This window comes from Phoca vitulina, unplaced genomic scaffold (assembly GCF_004348235.1).
Source record: "Phoca vitulina isolate PV1807 unplaced genomic scaffold, GSC_HSeal_1.0 scaffold25, whole genome shotgun sequence".
In the NCBI taxonomy this organism is placed as follows: Eukaryota; Metazoa; Chordata; class Mammalia; order Carnivora; family Phocidae; genus Phoca; species Phoca vitulina.
The window spans coordinates 20892522-20913505 of NW_022589728.1; the positions used below are offsets into that span (position 1 = coordinate 20892522).

Sequence of the window (20984 nt, forward strand, 5' to 3'; positions counted from 1 at the left end):
AAGGTCCTCCTCCTACATGGCTTAATTATTATTTTCCCATCTCTTTTGTGGTTCGTCCCCTTTGCAGTTATCCAGACCTCCATCTCAGCCAATCCTCCCATTGGATGTCATCGTTTTCTTCTTCTTCTTTCTTTTCTTAGTCATCTTCTCTTTAAAAATTATTATTGTTTTTTAAGTAGGCTCCATGCCCAGTGTGGAGCCCAATGCAGGGCTTGAACTCACAACCCTAAGATCAAGACCTGAGCTGAGATCAAGAGCCGACACTTAACCTACTGAGCCACCCAGGCATCCCTTTAAAAATTATTTTCAACAGCTCTATTGAGGTATAATTCACAAGCCATAAAATTCACCCTTTTATTTTTTTTTAAGTTTATTTATTTAAGTAATCTCTACACCCAATGTGGGGCTCGAACTCATGACCTGGAGATCGAGAGAGGCCTGCTCTACTGATGGAGCCAGCCAGGTGCCCCCAAAATTCACCTTTTAAAAAACATGTAGATTTCATGATTCTGTCTAATCACAGAATTTTACAACCATCACCATATTTAATTCTGTAACATTTCATCACCCTAAAAGGAAACCCCATATCCATTATGCAATTACCCCTCATTCCCTTCTTACCCACGCCTTAGTGTCTATCTCCACTCTCCGTCTCTATGGGTTTGGTCTCACTTGGACATTTCATATAAACGGAATCACATAATATGTGGCCTTCAGTGTATCTTCAAGTTTCAGCAATATCGCAGCACATGTCAGTACTTTATTTCTCTTTCTGACCAAACATTACAATGTATGGATATGCCACATTTTATTGACCTACTCATCACTGATGGACATTTGGGTTTCTACTTTTTGGCTATTAGGAATAATGCTGCTATGGACATTTGTGTGCGAGTTCTTGCATAGACATAAGCTTTCAGTTCGCTTGGAATATATACCTAGGATAAGTGGTGAGTAATATGGTAACTCTATGTTTAACTTTTTGAGGAACTGCCTGACTGCTTTCCAAAGTAGATACACCATTTTATTTTTCCATTTGTAGTGTTCAAGGGTTCAAGTTTCTCCATATCCTCATCCTTAATTATCACCATCCTATTTGGTATGAAATAGTACCTCATTGTTGGGTTTCACCTTCCCTTCCCTAATGACTAATGATGTTGAGCAGATTTTCATGTGCTTATTTGGCCACTGCATATCTTCTTTGGAGAAATGTCTATTCAAATCTTTGTCTATTTTAAAATTAGGTTCTACAGTGATTCTTAGCACCACTTTGGAGTTATGAACAGTTCTGAGAATGGGATCAAAGCCAAAAAGTGAAACCACAGATATACAAAACAAAGCATACAATTCTCCTAAGAAATCACTAACCCACTAAGACCATTTATGGGCCTTCCAGATTAAGTACCCTTGTTCTGTATCACAGGTTCTCTCAACCATAACCTTGTTCTATATCACAGGTTCTCTCAACCAAGCATATTTAAAGATCACTTGGGGAGTTTTTAAAAAAATACAACATTACCACATGACCCAGCAATTCCACTTCTGGGTTAAATACTGAAAAGAATTAAAAGTAGGGACTTAAACAGATACATATGCATTCATATTCTTGGCAGCGTTATTCACAATAGCCGAAAGATGGAAATAACCCAAATGTCCATCAACAGATGAATAAACAAAATGTGTATATACATACAATGGAATATTATTCAGCCTTAGAACGGAATAAAATACTCACACATGCTACAACATAGATGAACCTTGAAAACATGACACTAAGTAAAAAAAGTCAGACACAAAAGGCCACATATTATAATTTCACTTTTATGAGGCACTTAGACTAGTCAATTCACAGAGACAGAAGGTAGACTAGAAGCTACCAGTGGCTAGGGGCAAGGGGGAATGAGGAGTTTTGTTTAATGGGTACAGAGTTTCTGTTTGGGATGATTAAAAAGTTCTGGAAATGAACAATATTGTGAACATGCTTAATGTTACTAAACTGTGCACTTACAAAAGTTAAAATGATAAATTTTAGATTATGTATATTTTACAAAATTTAAAAAACACATATCGACAAAACAAATAAGACATAAAACAAGATGACCAGGACACCACTCCAGACCCATTAACTCAGAGACTTTAGAGGTGCAGTTTGACCATCAGTATTTTGCTTAAAAACTCTCCAGATAATTCAAATGTCCAAATCGGATTAAGACCTTCAGCTTTATACTCTCTGCAGTGGTATCACCTATTTCCATGGTTTCCCAGATCTTTTTTCCAGCCTTGACCAGCCTTTCTTTCCAGCCTTGACCTTCCACCTCAAAATCCAACTCACCAAATTAAGTTCAGCCATTTCTTCTTGGCACCCCAAAATTGCCTCACCTGGAAGAGCACCCATCCACTGAACATCATCTTTAAACTTCTATATTCTTCCCATCAAATCATCAACAATGTGACTTCACCTCATAAATAGTCTCTCCTCTTGTCACTATGATAATCATTACTGCTTCGAGTTCAGCTCGTCACCACTTCTTATCTGGATTATCTAACATAAGTTTCCTTACCTCCAGATAATTTCCCTTCTTAAAACCTTCAGTAGACTCTATTCCTTCCAAGACAAAGTCTGTGCTGCCTCAAATGTCACATAAGATGTCTTAGGATCTAGCCCTTGCCTGTTTCTCCAGGCTCATCTCCCATCCTACTCTTTTTGACCTGGTAATGTAAACTGCCCATGGGTCCTCACCTACTACATACTATTCACTTTTCATCTCTTTCCTGTGCTTGTCATACATGGAACAGACCATGTGTCTTCCCCCTTTTTGCTAATCCCCACTCATCTTTTAGAACCCAGCTCACATGGCCCTCTCTCCCAAGATTAAATTCCCTTCTTCTTTCTTTTAATTGCCTATATATAACTCTACCATTAACCACGTATATTATAATTATTTATGTCTTTTTTGCTGCCAAATTTTAAGCTCCTTGAAGGGCAGAGACTAAGTATGCTTCATCTTTTTATCCTAGGCCCTTATCAGAATGCCTGACACAGAAGCACTTAAAGTTCACTGGATAAATTGTTTTATAAACTGCTATAGGGTATAAAGTTATTTCACCAAAATAGGTAACATCACTGAACATTCACTATGTTATACCTGTATTATTACCTGTATTATTTTATTTGAAACTCACAAAAGCCCTATGAAATCATTATTACCATTCTCTGAAGCACACAAAAATCAAATAGCATATCCAAAAGTCAAAGTCAAATACAGCCAAGAGGTAAGTAAAATTGGTTCTATATCTGAGCAGTTGACTCTAGAACCTACCTGCAGTACACTGCCTCTTTACCTAATGAAGATGCAGGTCTTTGTGGCTGTGTATGTCTCACGTCCTCTAATAGGAGATACTTCCTTTCAGTATTTTTCACTATGATTATTAAGATATAATCTTAACATACAGTTCTGTATCTTTTAAAATTTAAGAAAGCTTAAGCAGGTTACTACATAGTCTTCATGACCAGTATGATAACTACCCACAAAAAGAAAGGTAGAATCCTGCAATGAGATTGGAAAAAAAAAAAAAAAAATCAATTGTATGAAGTTCTAAACAAGTGAAACCAAGATGATGATCACTTAGGTGAGGATAACCAGGGGATTTTTTTGTTGATTGCCAGTTTAATGTGAATCAACCAAATGACCTAATGCTAAAAATAAAATAGCAAATGTACTCTTAGATTGCAAGAATAAAAGCAAAACTAAAAATCTGTAATTTGGGTAGAAGCATGAGATTCCAAGTTGCTCCAGAAGTTAGAAATAACAGGTTCATAGAGACTTTAGTCAATGAACAGACACTATGAACTATTTAAATAGGTGCGCGCGCGTGTGTGTTTTAAACTACTTGGGGAAATGAAACATACATAAGTAAGAAAACACACCAAATATGCTGAAGGGATATTTCACAGAGAAGACGAGGTATCTTAGGTGTTTGGTAATTATTGTTAGACATTGTACTAGGTCCTGCATCATTTAATTTAAATCCCAGGGCTCTACAAAGCAGATATTATCCCCTGTTTTACAGAGAAAAAACAAATTCAAAGAAGTCAAATGACTTGTCCAAAGTCTCAAAGCTTATAAGTTAAATCACTAGGCTTCAAACCAAGCTTTGACTGCAAAGTCCATGACTCTTTCCACACTGCTTCACGCTCTCTAATAGAAAGCCATTAAACAACTATCTCAAAATATATAGCAGGAGAGTTGTTGATGACAGTACAAGAAAATGATCTAGGTAAAATATTGTTAGGAAAAAAAATGAACATATCACCCTCAAAGTTTGTGGAATGTCTATCCATGGGGATCTTCAACAGTAACATCCTGAAAGGGACAGATCGTTCACACCAGAATTGCCAGATGTGGTTGGCGTTGCCACTTGTCAGTAATTATTGACCCTCCAATGTGAACCAAACATCCAACAGAGGACCCAAAATGACCGTACAATGCTATGCTATGAACAAATCAGATTTTGTTCTCTCCTCTCAGCATCACCAAGGAAACACAAACTTTTGAGTTCTCATGTCACGGTGATATGCCTATTTGTGCTTCTGTTCGTTTCCAGCCCACAAGACTAACCCCACAACCTTTAGGTACCAACTGTAACCACAGTGAATGCAGTGCCTCACTTGCCTGAACCACAAAGTTATGATGAACTTAGGTGGTTCAGACATTTAGGATTATGCCAGGCCCCCATAAGTTCAACTGTGCCCCAATTGTTCTCTATACCTGCAGCCCAGTCCTTCTATACCAGTGAAAATCTGTTTTTTGTGTCTGGCAATAATTGGGTCGATTTCTCTCACTTTGGTACATTCTGCTCACAATAACCCTTGTACAAGAAACAACTTCCTGCTTATATCTGTTACCTTGTCTCTCCTCCTACTTAATCCTAGGTGCCCTGATAACATATCCAACCAAGTACATTAGAAAATTATGTTCCAGAATCTATTCCCATTGTCTTTTTTTTTTTTTTTTTTTAGTATTCCCATTGTCTTAAGGTTACCTGGGAGTTGAAATAATCTGGAGGTGACGACAGATCAAATCGGAGAAGCCAGGAGGGGCCGCTGGAATGGGTGACTGTAGGAATTCTACTTCAACGCTGGCACAGGTAGGTGTATCTAACTCAGCAGTGGTTAACTCTGGTAATAAACATATATCCTAGCTTATCTAAATGAAAGACTAAACTCTACCAACAACCAAGTAGAAAAGTCAGGGAACTTAAATCAGTCTTCTAATTTCCGATGTGAAGAAACACAAGACGCAGAGTCCCATAGATGGTCTCTGTAAATGTCACACAGTACCAGACACTTTTGCACTCCATTCTGAACCTAACAAGCCATGCCCACACCCCTTCCTAAAGACCCTCAAGGGACTGTTCCAAGGCAGCTTTCATCCCGCTCCTCACAGAAAAGGCCATCACAATACCATGAGACACCGCTCTACTGGCACTCGATGCAGGCAAGTGTCCAATCTACAGGCTGCCCACTGGTCTACTGGAGTGATCTGGCACGAAAGTTCTTTCCAGGCAAAGATAATGGTGATCCGTTGAGTCTAACAGATTTTCAGTCTGTGGAATATAGGAGAGCTGTTCGTGGGCAGAGAGAGAAGTTGAAAAGACACAAAGAAGGAAACCACAAGATAATAAAGGCATATGGAGCAATGAATGAGCCAAAGTTACAAAGCAGAAAAAAGATATGCATTGAGTTTGAAATGTCTGATTAGTTGGTGAAACAGAAGCAGCCGAAGCAGACGGAGAGCACCTTTGCCACCACGGTCAACAAATACATGGTGGTTCTCAGCCTTTCCTCACAGCAAATTGTATCGCGGGCTCAGTTCTTCCAGATTTCAATATTCAGGCTATCAAACAGATTTGGAAGCAGGGGCATTTGTAGACCATGGGCTACAACTCCACCCCTCCCACCAAAGACAAAAGCCCTACTGAGAATGACAGCTTTATTTAACCGCATCCCCTAACTTGGCCCCTGAGTCAGCTAAAGCCTGGCTCATCTCTTGCTTTCATCACTCACTAGCTGTGCAACACATTGGGAAAGGTACTTAACCTCTCTGAGCCTCAGTTTCCATGTCTGTAAAATTCAGAAGTAATAATCACTTCCTAAGTTTGTATGAAAATTGAATGAGATCAACTATTAAAGTACACAGCCTGATACGTAGAAATTGCCTCATAAAAGAGAGCCAGTCATTATTATTGGAAATACTTGGCTCCTTATAGGTACTCCACAAATAGCACTTCCTAGTTGAACAAAGTGACACTGCTTCGTTTCAATTCTTACACTGTAAAAGAAGTATTCTTTCTGCAGTATACTCAGGGCCACATTTTTCACATTTTTGTGCTCTTTGCTGGTGACTTCCCTGTTTCATATGGCCTCCAAGCATAGTAGTGAAGTGAGGTCTAGTGTTCCTAAGCACAAGAGTCTGTGATGTGCCTTATGGAGAAAATATGTGTGTTAGATAAGCTTCATTCAGGCCCAAGTTATAATGCTGTTGGTGATAAGTGTTAATATATGTTAAGTAAGGTGTATTTAACAGAAACACACTTAAAATAAAGGTATGTATTAATCGAATAACTAAAATGTTGTGACCAGAGACACAGACACCTAACTCTGTATTTTCCCTAGAAGCAATGGCTCAGCATTCACTAATTCAGTGTTTGCCATGACTTTACAGAACATAACTCCCATGAATAACGCAAATTAGCTGTAGTTTTCATTAAATGTAGAACATGGGAGAGTGTCTGTAGGTGTCAATGTTTGGGGGGTGGCATGAATCTAGAAGGGTAGAGCGAGATCATGAAAGGGCCTTTTATTCCCTACACCAAGGAATGTGGACTCAAGAAATCGCTGGTTACTTCTAACCTGACTACTGATTAGAAGACAGTGGGCTTGGGAAGGGTCTCTAACTTCCTGCTCGTTAGTGTATCCCTTATGTCTGGCACAGATGTATCATCTATGAGAAAGACTACTACCTAACACCACTTCCCTTTACACATGCTGGCCTCTTGGCTCAGAGCAACACAGACAACGGAAGATATCAGGAGCCACCATTGTATTCAAAATAGTATCTTTTCAACATGCAATCAATACTTTAAAAATTACTGAGATAATTTACATTCTTTTTTTGGCAGTGTCTTCAAAATCGGAGTGCATTCTGCACTCAATTCAGACTGGCCACATTTCAAATGATCAAAAGCCACCTGTGGCTAGCGGCTCCTAGGATGGGCAGTAGAGGCCTAAAGTGTTCCGTACATCCTCCAGTGCCTGGTGATCATCTAAGAATCAGCTCAACCTGCAACATCTCTGCTAAGTGTCCCCTGATCAATCCTCTCCTCTCCTCACCCCCAGGGACAGTCAGCTAACTCTTCTCCTGTACTAGTGAAGCACCTAACAAAATCCTACACTAAACAGTTGTTAAATAAATGAACAGGAGGATTTAAGTGCAAAAATAAAACTGGCTATTTTTGCATTTTAGAAATAAAATGGAGGGTACATCAAGGGAGACCAAAGACAAATGATAAAGCTATATCCGTACTTTACTCTCCCACTCACTCCCAAGGATCCAATTTACAAGGATTTAGTAGGGTCAAACCTTTTCTACCATGAATACTGACGAGAACAAGTGACATCACCTAGAAATAAATATGCTTGTTAGCCGTTAAAGTTTGACGAAGTCTAAGGGGTCCCTATCTGAAAGACTATCTGGACAGGAACTCCTCTCTAGGGAATTTGTGTGGCTATAAAATGACTTACAACAAATCTTAAGGCAATGGTTTATATTCCAGAGGTGTTTGTTCTCAGTGTCTGAAAACAAGGATCTTAATCTGGATTCTCTGTGGTTTTTATACCTGCATGCTCCATGATAGCAATGCAGTGAGTAAAGGACCTTGGAAACAGCAAGGTCTCCATTTGCCAAGAAAAGGAGAAGTAGCTAAGTAAGAAAATATGTGATACACATCTTTCAGATCCCACAACTCAGAACTTCTCCTCGCCCCACTAATCTCATGGTAATTCACAGACCATTTCTTGTACCAATCTCTGTTACCCCGTATTAATGCTCTCCCTCATATCACCTTCCTCGAAAGCAGATTTCTACATTAGCTGAGTTACTTTTCATGAATATGTTTCTTTTCACTGTGAACCAAACACCATTTGAATGATGTTTTAATCTTACCTCTTTGAAATGGAACAAAAGTAAAACTTATCAAAGTACAAACACGGAGAAACAAAATCATTTCAGTCTTAATTAACACAGTTCTCTCCTTGTCCCTCTGTTCACCCTGTTCTCTCTCCAGAATAAACCAGCAATACCACTTGAACCCAGTTCCATAGTAATTTAGAGCATAGACTCTGTAGACAAACTACCTGTTTGAATCCAGCTCTACTACGTATTAAGCTGTGTGAGCTTGGACAAGTTACTTTACCTCTCTGTGTCTCTGTTTCCTCAACTGTGAAACAGGTACAGGATAGCACACTCAGTGTTGCTATAAAGATTAAATGAATCTATGTGAGGTCCTTAGAACTCTGCCTGGCACATAATAAGCTCCACATGAAAGTTAACTTGATGGTTAACAAAATCACCATTAATTGTTCTGCTACTGTCATTTTCCTCATCACAAGATGGGAAAGATAAAAGCCCACAAAATATTATCTTTAATAAACATACATAAAAATAACATTTGAAATTGGGTATTTTCTCACTTAAAATTCTAAAACGGGAAAGCAAAAACTTGGAACGGCCAATTAAAAAAACAATTAAAAGCTTCAAAAGTAACTTGTTATCCAAGAAAGTTTCAGCATAAATCATTCATTTCGACTTGAATCTAAGGATTTAGACACAAAACACAAATTTTAAATATGTCTTATAGAGTGCTTTTACAACCCTTTATTCTAGCCAATTAATTTATTATAATTTGATTTGATATCTAAAATGATGGAACCAAATGTCTAGCTTCTACTTCAAAATGATTTCTCAATTCGGCTGGTTTTTAAAGAACAATTCATTCAAGGTCAAAATTACAGCATCTGGTGTTTCTCACAAAATCTTTAAAAATATATCAATAGTAATAACTAAGTTATCTTTACATTTAAAGCAAATGTAGGTCTATGCTATATTATATTAGTGATTATCATATTACAAGTTGTAACTCTGCATGTTAACTATAAGCTTGGTCAAAGAGTCACTGCTACACCTGTTAACTACACACCAGAAAATGCCAAGTCTTCTCTCTTTAATGTTAAGGACAGCAACACCTGTGAGAGAAATGGGCCAGCCAATTGACTCTAAACTTTTCTCAGCATTTATGGGTGATTAATTTTAGAGTAAACCCTGTAAAAGGTACCTTGGAACAATTTGTTAGCTATTGCACGGGCTTTTTCACTTCATGAATTTTATATCCCCTTGGCTTTCAAAGAATTAAACTGTCTAAAATACAGCCCAACACCTTCATCTTACCAAAATCTTCCCAAACTCTGACTTTCTCAAAAAAACCCTAAAAACTCTATGAACATATTTGATGGAGTTTTACAACACTGAATACTAAGATCACCTTTAATTCAGTATTTTCTTGCCCTATCTTTCCTATAAATTAAAAATCGTGGGACGCCTGGGTGGCTCAGTCGGTTAAGCGGCTGCCGTCGGCTAAGGTCATGATCCCAGGGTCCTGGGATCGAGCTCTTCATCTTGCTCAGTGGCGAGCCTGCTTCTCCCTCTGCCTGCCGCCCCCCCTGCTTGTACTCTCACTCACTCTCTCTCTCTCTAGCAAATAAATAAATAAATCTTTAAAAAAAAAAATCGTTTCAAGAAGCAAACCCCCTCAGCCTGACAAGATCAGACCTGGTTATAATATTTGTGGTTAATTATTGTGGTTGGAATTCTTAAGTGTAGCAGGATTTGCAAGCTAGTCATCTGGCCTGTTTAGACACTACCCTGACGTCAAAACTTCTTTTAACTCTAAGATTGGGGTTCTTACTCCCCAGCCTCCAAAAAGTAAAGTTATTTGTAGATAACACAATATATTATTTATCCTTTTACAAAAGTAATTTAAAGTTGTAAAGGACTGGTATTTGACATCCTAGGAGAAAAACAACAAGATCAGAAACAAAAACTATTCTAGTTTTAGAGGATTGCAAATAAAATGAACGTATTTCTGTCATGATACAAAGGAAATATGAACTGGCACAAATGGAGACTGATTAAAATTACCATTCAAACCTGCTCATGTAAAAAGTTACAAAGTTATCAGAAATGTATTCTCTGATTAGCCAAACAAGTTTTACAAAAAATTCCTTTTAACAATTTAAAAGTCCTGTAAGATCCAGGATAATTACATTTATTGAGGCTGGGTTCCAATGCCAGCTCTAAGTTATCTTGTTGGTTTAAATATCTTATTTGCCTTTGTCTTCTCATAGTGTTTCAAAGAGTATCTTGTAATAATAGCAGGTGCTCAGTAAAAACACCTTTGAGTTTTTCCAGAATCCTTGTGTCGCTTTAAAGTAAGGCAACAAAAAAAAATTTTTTTTAAAGCAAAAACAAGGAAAACTCAATCAGTCTGGCTATACAAATTTTATTATTCAAAAATTTTAACATATGGTGCTAGTGAATCTTGGGCTGAAACCAGTATATAACTTCGTCTTAAAGCCTACTTAGAAGAATGTGGGAGAGTCCTATGATTTAAAAAAAAAAAAAAAATTCTAGAATGATCACAATCACAGTTAATTAACTGTTTATTTGAACCATGCTGTCTATAAGTAGATTAAAGTGCCAGTGTCTTTTTAAAAAAGAAAATCTCAGTAAGATGAATGATTAAACTCTATCATGTTAATATATGGTTTGTAGATATAAAAAGGAAAAGAATCTCCTGCACTTATAATTAAAAATTGTTTGAGCGATTCTCACCATCTCTTACTGCAAAAGATAAAATAATTTAATTCTTTGTAAACTGTCTATACAGTGCATAATAGCCTGATTTACCGTCTTCAATGTCAATTTCAAAATAAAAAAAAAAAAAGGTATGTACAAAACAGTTCAGTTTCAAAATATTTTTCAAAAGATTTGGAAACATTCACCCTAAGTTGGGCGTATCCGTTCTAGAGGTTAAATAAAAAACATATTAGTGAATTCATTCCTCAGGTATACAATGTATAACAGTTAACCCTTTTCAGATAAAGCTTATGATTATCTTTCCCCAATCTCAGATTTTTAAGGACTACACCTTCCAAGGTTAAGAATAAGGTACAGACTGCTGAGAGAATTAATAGCATTAGCATGAGAAAAAAGTGGACAGTCTCAAGATTAACTGAACGTTTTTAGCTTTCTGCATGTGGTAGCATAAGGATGTAATAAATCAGAGAAAGTTAGGTACTATATATAATAAAAAAATCATTCATTCGAGGCCTCAGCCAAAAAAGAAAGCTAACCAAAAATTAAATAAATTCAAATTCATTGCAAACCTCTCTTAAGCTTGAATTACAAAAGGATATTGAAAAAAAAAAACCCACAGAGATACAAATATAAAGCTTCTATTTATTCCTTAGTGATTAAGATTTGGATTGAATTCTTCTTAAAATGCTTATCAAAGTATTTTCTAAAACAAGCATGAGATTGTATTTGGCCACATAAAGTAACTGCAAGAAACCTTTAATCGCGAAATAAACACAAAAGAAATAAGGACCACGAAGGAATCAATTTGGATGGCACTGAATCTATTTGTTCCTGAGAACATTATCACTGCCTGGTTGTCATGCTCGGTTCTCTCTTGGACAACACGCACATCCAATCCACAAGCACACAGAATTCCAAGAACATTACCAAATATTAAGTCAGAGCACTTGTGAAACACACCTTGTAACTGTCCACAGCCTCTGCAGTTCAAACCAGGGCTCAGCAGCTTGTCTTCATCTTCACCAGTGATGTAAATAAAAATACCATACATCACTCTTCAGAAAAACACAAAACCCCCCCAAACCCCACAATTAGCAATAAATTTATTGCCTCAGAGATAAATCTTCTCTATTAAACCAGACCAACATTACGCCTTGATGTGAACCTAAGCACATGCTGAGCCCCCTGCCGCTTATCTCCTCTATCATTTGTTTCTAACGATAGCTGACAAACTAGCCTCACAAATCCTTTTTTAGCTGCTGATCAGACAGATCCCCCTTTGACAATCCAGCATGGTGGAACACTCGAAAATTCTTCCTGCTTCTATTCTATTGCTTGCTCTAAAAACCGGTTTCCTTTTCATTGAGATAATAGCCTTTTCTGCAGTCACATGACTCAGAAGCTACATTAGCAGAGCTTTATGATAATAGACTGAGTAAGCCTCTACCCCTCCTGTTATTAAGAGAATGTCTTTTTCTTCTTCTCTCTCTCTCTCTCTCACACACACACACTCACACGTGGGCATAATGCACACAGGCATTCAATACACATGTCTAAAATTATTTACTCTTCTTGGAATTACCATAATAAATAAAAAAGTATACTGTAAAATGAAAATGTTACCAATTTCTGACCTGCTGCTAAAAATAACGGCTAAAAACAAACATTCTGATGCATGGCCCTTCCGTTCAGTAAGATGCAGCATGCTGGCCATCAACATTCCCCTATGAACAGTAATATAAAGTGGTAGAGTTAGAAGAAAATGTGTGCTCTCTCTTTCTCTGGAGCTCTGCCCCCAGTGATAAAAATCTCATAAATCTGGCATAACAAAAACTTTGGAAACATTATAGCTATCCACATATTGGAAATTAGTTCCCTATATTAGTAAAACACATGTAAGCACACTTTTAAACACCAAAATGTACTCTTGTTAGAAATATATCCTCATTAAGGAATTTATAAGTTGTTCCAAGAAGAAAAATGTTTCCATGGCCAAAGCCATCTTAAAAAAATAATAATCAAAAGTTCCTTTCAGTCTGGCCAGTTTGATTTATTTCTGATAAACAATCAACTCTCAAAACACATACGTGGAAACACTAACACAGTGCCTGACACAGAGTGGTTGCTCAGTAACGGTTCTTAAATGTCCCTAGTAACAGGTTAAAATTCTAGGCAAAGAGACAGCAGATTACATTATATACTTACTTCATTTTCAGTTATGATCTACTTCTTATTAAAAGTTTTTAAAATCTACCAAGCAAGCAATTTGGGGAAGGAGTGTAAGTGTAAGAATGTGCTGAGAAGTCAGAAAGAGAAAAAGATGGGGTAAGGAGTTGCCCCAGGAGAAAACCATACTGAAGCACAACACCCAACTGGAAGACAGACGTACACAAAGAGGCTAAAAGAATCTGTTCAACTAAAGTCAACAGATTAAGCTACATTTTACATTCCTTAGTTACAATTATTGCCTTGGTTTTCTCATCTCAAAAATGGAAAACAGGGATTTTTAAAAATTGAAGTATAATTAACATACAATTTTATATTAGTTTCAGGTCCATAACATATTGATTCAACAATTCTATACATTACTCAGTGCTCACCGTAAGTGTAGCATGAAAAGTAGATAAAATTTTTTTAAGTTTTAACTATGGTAAAATACACATAAAACTTACCATCTTAAAGTATACAGTTCAATGGTAAGTTTATTCACTGTTTTGCAGCAGATCTCCCAAACTTTTTCACCTTGCAAAACTGAAACCTAATATTCATTAAACAACTCCCCATCTCTCCTTCTCCCCAGCTCCTGACAACCGCCATCTATTCTCTGTATCTGTGAATTTAACTACTCGAGACACCTCATGTAAGTGTTAATCATACAGTACTTGTCTTTTTGTGTACAGATATTTTAAAGAATAATTATTTTAATACCTGGAGATCAAAACAAAGAGCTTTCATCTCACAAAATCATTTTACATAAACTGCATTATTCATAAGTAAACCAAGCCAAAATTAGATTCTTTAATACAGAAAAACCAAGAACACAACTATACAGAAGGATTATCGTATAAAAGTGACTTATACAAAAAAACTCTAATTTCTCAGAACTCAAAAGAATTGGACAATTCTAATTCTGAGACTCTTAGTTTACTCTAATTACATTACCCACTCAACATTATATAAACAACTTGGGTAAGATAGAGTGGGTGTTTACTAATTCTCTCCATGTCACTAAACAGAACCACCACCACTCTGCAAAGACTACCCTAACAACTTACACAGCCTAAAATGATTACAGAGGTGTCAAGGAAGCTAAGCTTCCTGAAGACCTCAGTGAAGAAATTCAATTAGAAAATAAAATGTTTCTAAGAAAATAAATTAAAAAATTTTAAATGCTGGCACATGGATCACAAAAAAGCCAAAGTACAGTTCAGAATTATTAAGATAACTAATTGTTAAAAAAAAAAACCCTTAAAAGTTGTAATGATTTTAATAGATACCTAAATATTTTCAGTATGCACTTAAAATCTAAAGTCAATAGTCATGGCATCATGGGAAATTGACATATCATAGGAAATTATTTTCCTCGTAGATAATGAGAGAAAACTTTATAAAAGAATAGCACAGAAACTGCAGGGGGGGCAGTTTTGTGAAATTCATCTACCTATATATGTCCTTTTCCTGCTCATGTTATCAAATCTTTGGTTATCTCAGAAATCACTGCTACACAGAGGTAGGGTGAGGTCAGATACTCTAAAACGAACACCATGTGTCCTTTATTAGCTATAATGGAGTTTTTACAAATGATTTCTCAGCCAAATCACAGGCAACAGCAAAATGCTATGAAATCCCTGATCAAATCAACAGCAGTAAGAAAATGTCTCCTGCCAAACACGTCTAAGTAAAATGTCTTGATCCAGATACTGCACTTATACTTCAAGATGTATTGCTGTTAGCAAATCTGTTCCTCTGTCATATTTTCTGCTGGCAAGCACAAATAGGTAAAATTTTCTAACTCCCCTCCTGAGTGCAGAAGGTGACTGCAGCAGATTTTATCATTAGTAACTTTAAACTTCTTTCATCACCAAGGCAGTAGTGTTTAAAAGGGAATTAGACTAGATAATTTGTAAAGTTGTTTCTAGCTTTAATGTTTTCTGATGGTGGTTATATATGTAACTGTGGTTCATTCTTAAACCAAAAGTCTGGTGAGAGGTAAAACAAGGATTCAATAGAGTAATGTTTCATTTTTTATAAAATGAGGTGAAATTTACATTCAGTACAATAAGCAGATCTTAAGAGTAAAGTTCAAGAGTTCTGAAAAATGAAAGCACCTATGTAATCCACACTCCTATCAAGATGTACAACACTTTCGTGACCCCTGAATAGTTCTCCTGTGCCATTCTCAGGCAATCTCTTTCCCTTACCCCACCAACAACCACCAATCTTATTTTCTATTATTACAGATTAGTTTTGCTTTTTCTAGAACTTCAAATAAATGGAATCGTACAAGTACTCTTTATGCTTCTTTCAGCACAACGTTTTTGAGACCCATCCGTGTTACCGCATATATTAATAACTTACCCTATTTTAGTGCTAAGGGTATTCGAATATACTGCAGTTTGTCTATCCATTCTCCTCTTCATGGGGATTTGGACTGTTTACAATTGTGGTTGTAAAAAGACTACTAAGATGGTTCTGCAAGATTCCCCAACCCCTGGTGTACACACCCTGCATAACCCCAAGTATGGTGAGTTTTCACCCCAGTGATTAGGCTGTATTACATGGCACAACTAACTTTAAGATAGAGAAGTTATTGAGGTGGACCTGGTCTAATCATAATGAGTTTTCTCCAGCTGGCAGCAGCAAAACTCAGAAATGTGAAGCAGAAGAAAGATTTGATGTGCCATTGCTGACGTGAAGATGGAGGGGACCACAAGTCATGGAATGCAGGTGACCTCTAAGAACTGAGAGTGGCACACAGCAAACATCTAGCAAGGAAACAGGACCTCAAGTCCTACAGCTGCAAGATACTGAATTTCGCCAACAAGAATGAGCTGAAAGTGGGTATTTCCTCCCAGTGCCTCCAGATGAGAACTCATTCTTGCTGACACCTCCATTTCAGGCTTATGATAACCCTGAGCATAGAATCCAGCCATGCCATGCTGGATAAATCTTTTTTTTAAAAGACTGATTGATTGATTGACTGATTGATTGTGGGGATAAATCTTTTTTTTTAAAGATTCATTCATTCATTCATTCATTCATTTATTGTGGGGGGAGCGAGGGGGAGGGCAAGAGTGAGGAAGAATCTCCAGCAGACTCCCCGCTGAGCGAGGAGCCTGACACAGGGCTTGATCCCATGACCCTGAGCCCCTGACCTGAGCTGAAATCAAGAGTCAGATGCTTAACCAACTGAGCCATGCAGGTGCCCTGAATCTCTGATCTACACAGAATGGTAAGCTAAATGGGTGTAGTTTGTTTGTGGTAATTTGTTACACAGCAAAAGAAAACTAATGCAGAGTTATTATATACAAGCTGCTACCAATACACACATTCAAGTCTTTTACAAGACAAACATTTTCGTTTCTTATAGGTAAATACCTAGGAGTGGAATCACGGACTCATAAATAAGCATATTTTTACCATTTTACATTTCCACCAGCCATGCATGAGAGCTCTGGGTGTCCCACATCCTCACCAGCATTTGGCGTTGTCAGTCTTTTTAATTTTAGCTGAAATCCTAAATCTGTTAGCAGCCTTCTCTACAGATGGGGCGTAATCCTCATCCATCTCCTTCTCTGTGGAGCTTTTATAACATTTACAGCTAATAATACCACAGTAAGTCTTATTTTGTATTCTATGTTAGCTTCTCATAGGGGTTAGGTTCATCCACACTGCAGCATAAATACTGAAGGGCAGGGACCATGCCTTTTATTGCTCTTAAAGTTCCCAGCATCAACTATCCTAGTATTGCTTCTATAGGTAATGTGGTCCAATTTATGTACTGACATTTCTTTTTGCTTCTAAAGGTAATTATGTAGCAATATGAAAAAATACTTTTGAAGAGGCCCCTTTATAGCAAGGCAGGAGTGTAGCCTTGGAGTGACACTTTCATATGAATCCATATACTACATATATGACTCGAGCAAGTTCCTTAACCTGAGTCAGGTTCGTATCTGTAAATGGCGGGGGGGTGGTGGGGGAGGCGGGGGGAGCAGTGCAGTGCCAATACTCCATTGTTATTGTGCAGATTCTACGAATTATATCAAAAGCAACTAGCCCAGTACCTGGCAGAGGACGACATCAATCAAGGGTAGGTATTACTAGCTCTTAGTTTGATTATGTTCCACACAAAGAAGAGGGAAGTGATATCAATTATAACTTTGAGGGAAGAAGAGAATATACAAAATGTTAAGAGCTGTGTCAGGTAGATGGGGCCACAGGTGATTTTCATAATTTTAAAATAATGGAATTGTTTAAATTAATTACTAAATTAGTTTTAAAATGTTGACAGCTTCTAAAGCTGGGTAAAGGGTACATGGAGGCTTATAACACTATTCTAAATTTCCGTAACACAAACCTCAAAAAATAAATTGAGTACATTGTGCCAGAAAATGGCAAATCTTTAATCAACAAAGTTGTCGTGGAACACTATTATCATATATTTTATTTATTCATATTTTAAAAATGAGATACACTCTGAAGATGTCACATTTAACAAGCTGCCAAGTGTGAACAAAGTCATCTATCATATTAGTTCATAAACCCATTAACATTGTAATTATATATATCAGATTTTTAAAACCAGATAAAGTCTCATGGAATAATATATCTGTTAAATACATTTTACTGAGATGAGGAATAAGATTCATAAATAGTAAGATAATAAAGTGAAAAGAAAAGCAATGTCCATTTGAACTGGCTGTTTTCATTAGACATACATGTCCACAGAATTAGGTCATTGGACCTCTGACCTCCTTCCTTAAGAGGTGAGTCCATGATAAAGGAAAGGCCTACCTGTGAATATCCTGCCCGTAGATATCATCCTACCAACATTAACTAAAGATTTGGTTCTTTTGATACGTAGGAAAACGAGCCTTCAAGAAGGCCCAACTGTGCTAAGCTAGCAGTGAGTGCTATTTTGTTGGGTTATTTCCAATAAAAGGCTCATGCAAACAGCAGTGCATAAATGTCTATGATTCTACTGCAGTCGATTATACCCACACAAGAGAGCTGAGGAGAAGGACGACAGAGCGCAATCACTTCTAAATATGCCTATGCCAAGTTACCACTTCATGAAATGAAAGAATATACAAATAGCATACTATACTCCCAGCATTTGTACTTCATCCAAGGATTTCGGAGGCTTCAACTGCTGAATCAGATTCTTCCCAATTAGCACATATGTACCACTCTAAAGTAAGTTGCCTTTAAAAGGTGCATTTATTCTTTGAAGTCACTGGAGTACCACCACTCGATTACAATTAAAATTCTAAGGTGACCTGTTAGCCAGAATTAACAAGAACCACAGTAGCCTATCAGGGTTTATACATTTTATACCTCAAGCTTCCCAAAATGCCTAAGGCTGAGGAAGCAGATTATATATCTCAAGAATTGGATTCATTGGTAGAGGATTCTACCTCTAAGATGGACATTATTCCCTAAAATGTTCTGCCAGGATCAATGACCATTTAGAACTTTAAAATCTCGGAACCAAAAAGAATGTGAGGGCCATCCAGTCCCAAGACTCTTGAAGCCATCCATTTCAAATTCCCAAACCGGGGTAACTCTATAGTCTCCAGTATACTCTTTTTTAAACATTTAACTTTTAGAATCATTGACATATGAAGGGAGAAAACTTCCCACACTGTTACTGAGAGTTCAAAAAGTAACCAAAGGCAGAGACTAGACCATACTGCTTCTTCAAAATGTTAGAGAGGATTGAGGTTGCAGGGATAATACAGAAGAGCAGAAACACGTCCTTTGAGCGAGATGGCTAACAGCCTCACAAACCCTCCTGTCATCCTTAACTCTTGTGGATTAACCAGATTTCCTTTTCTGGCTCTGCTGTTCTCTGGATCCTCTATATATTAACTTCCCCCAAATAAAGCCAAAAGAACATGTCAGTCACACACATAGAAGACTGGAAAAACGTGGCCCACTATTCTCAGTGTATCCTAAAGAAATGCTACGCAGGTAGATGACAGTAAGACTTTTGAGTCAACCTGTTCTAACTAAGATCTGACCAGTTTTTCACTGTTTCACAAACTTGGCCACAGAACAGAATCATCAAAGTTCGACAAAAAGCTTCTCTTTGTGTGAAGATGCCATATTCTGAGGCAAATAATTAATTATTCATCTATTCCAAATTTCCACAGGCACAAGAGGCACTTGTGACAAAAGGTGCTAAGGAGCATGTGTTTTACGTTGGTCTGTAAGACTGCATCTCTCACTACATATCCCTGTATCTCAGCACCTCGAGCCAATTCTGACTCAACTTCAAGTGCCACTTGTGAATGCTTCCAAGGTGAACGATTCCTTTCACCTTCCCCTTACCAGGGCTCTTTCTTTTTCTGCCTTCTCCTATTCTCTCCTTCCTCTCAAAATATCATTAAGATTATGTTTCCTTGTTTGGAAAAGGGTAATAATAATTGCAATCATAGTTGCAAGCTTGGGAAAAGAGGGAAAATATCTTTAGGGAAAAAATAAATCTTTCCTTAGAGCCCACAGGCCACAGCAATAGTTTCTAAGAAAGGAAAAACATTTCTGATACCTGACCTGATGTCTTTCTCTCCTTAACGGTTTTCCTTTTTTAGCTTTAGATTAATTCATTTCATCCAGCCAATATTTACTGAGTGCCAATGTCATGTAAGGCACTAAGTCAGGTGCTGGGAATAAAAAAAATGAACAGGACAAAATCCCTGACCTCAAGAAACTTATAATCAAGGAGGGCAAAGAGAAAAGTAGGCAAAACTTATAAAATATGATCAAAAATGCCATCTCAAGGTCTGGGCTGTTACAGGAGCAAGGAAGGAGGGTGCCTAACTTTGGAAAGGAAAGGCCAAGGAAGATTTCAGGGAACAACAGGAAAGCAGGACTGTATCAAGTGTGTGAGGAAGGGGAGAAACAGGTGTATGAGCAGGAGAGCCTCAGAGCACGTCTTGTCACTAGGGCTCCAGGGAAATCCCTGCGAGGGTCCCTAAAAGAAGGTGGTGGGGGAAAAAGGCTGGAAAGGTGGGCATGAACCAGGCTAGGACAAGCTTTGTCTACAGAGCTAAGGAGGCTGAAATTTATTCTGTAGGGAATGGGGAACCCATAAAAGCTTCTAAGCAGTTGAATAACATGATCTTTTTTTTTTTTTTTTTTTTTTGAAGAAAGTTTAGGGGTGCCTGGGTGGCTCAGTCAGTTGAATGTCTGACTTTGGCTCAGGTCATGATCTCAGGGTCCTTGGATGGAGGCCTGGGTCAGGCAGGCTCCCTGCTCAGTGGGCAGTCTGCTTGTCCCTGCTCCTCCCCCTGCTTGTGGTCTGTCTCTCAAATAAATAAAATCTTTTTAAAAAGAATAGAATAGAAAGTTACTTTACCAGTGGTATGGACTTCAAGAAATGATACTCGTTAGGGAGAACAGTTAGGAAACTGTAGCAATAATATCAGTGAAAAACAATGAGACTAGATGTAAGCTAATATACCTAACCCTTTAAAGTCTAGTACATCCCATAAATAACCCTCACATATGTGGTCAAATGGTTTTTGACAAAGGTGCCAAGACCACTCAAAGGAGTCTTTAATTTGTTTTTTTCAACAAATGGTGCTGGGAAAACCGGATATCCACATGCAAAAAAAATATTGTGGACTCTTAGCTTACACATACAAAAATTAACTCAAGAGTAGGTCAAAGACCTAAACATAAGAGCTAAAACTGTAACAGTCTTACAAGAAAAAATAGGGGGAAATTTCATGACATTGGATCTGGTAATGATTTTTTAGATATAACACCAAAAGCACATGTAACAAAAGAAAAAATAGTTAAGTCAGACTTCATCGAAATTAAAAA

At 37.4% G+C, this 20984-nt stretch overlaps 1 protein-coding gene across 7 annotated transcripts in view; it reads right to left on the reverse strand.

Annotated features, from left to right (window-relative positions):
* NCOA2 (nuclear receptor coactivator 2) overlaps positions 1-20984 on the reverse strand; it is a 284594-nt gene that overhangs the window by 125697 nt on the left and 137913 nt on the right. The window contains exon 1 of one of the 7 annotated variants that reach the window (XM_032421668.1): positions 11895-13443. The exons of the other annotated variants lie outside the window; for them this stretch is intronic. The gene's annotated coding sequence lies outside the window, so the exon portion shown is untranslated. Of the gene's footprint in view, positions 1-11894; positions 13444-20984 lie in introns of those variants that run through there. 7 annotated transcript variants of the gene reach the window in all.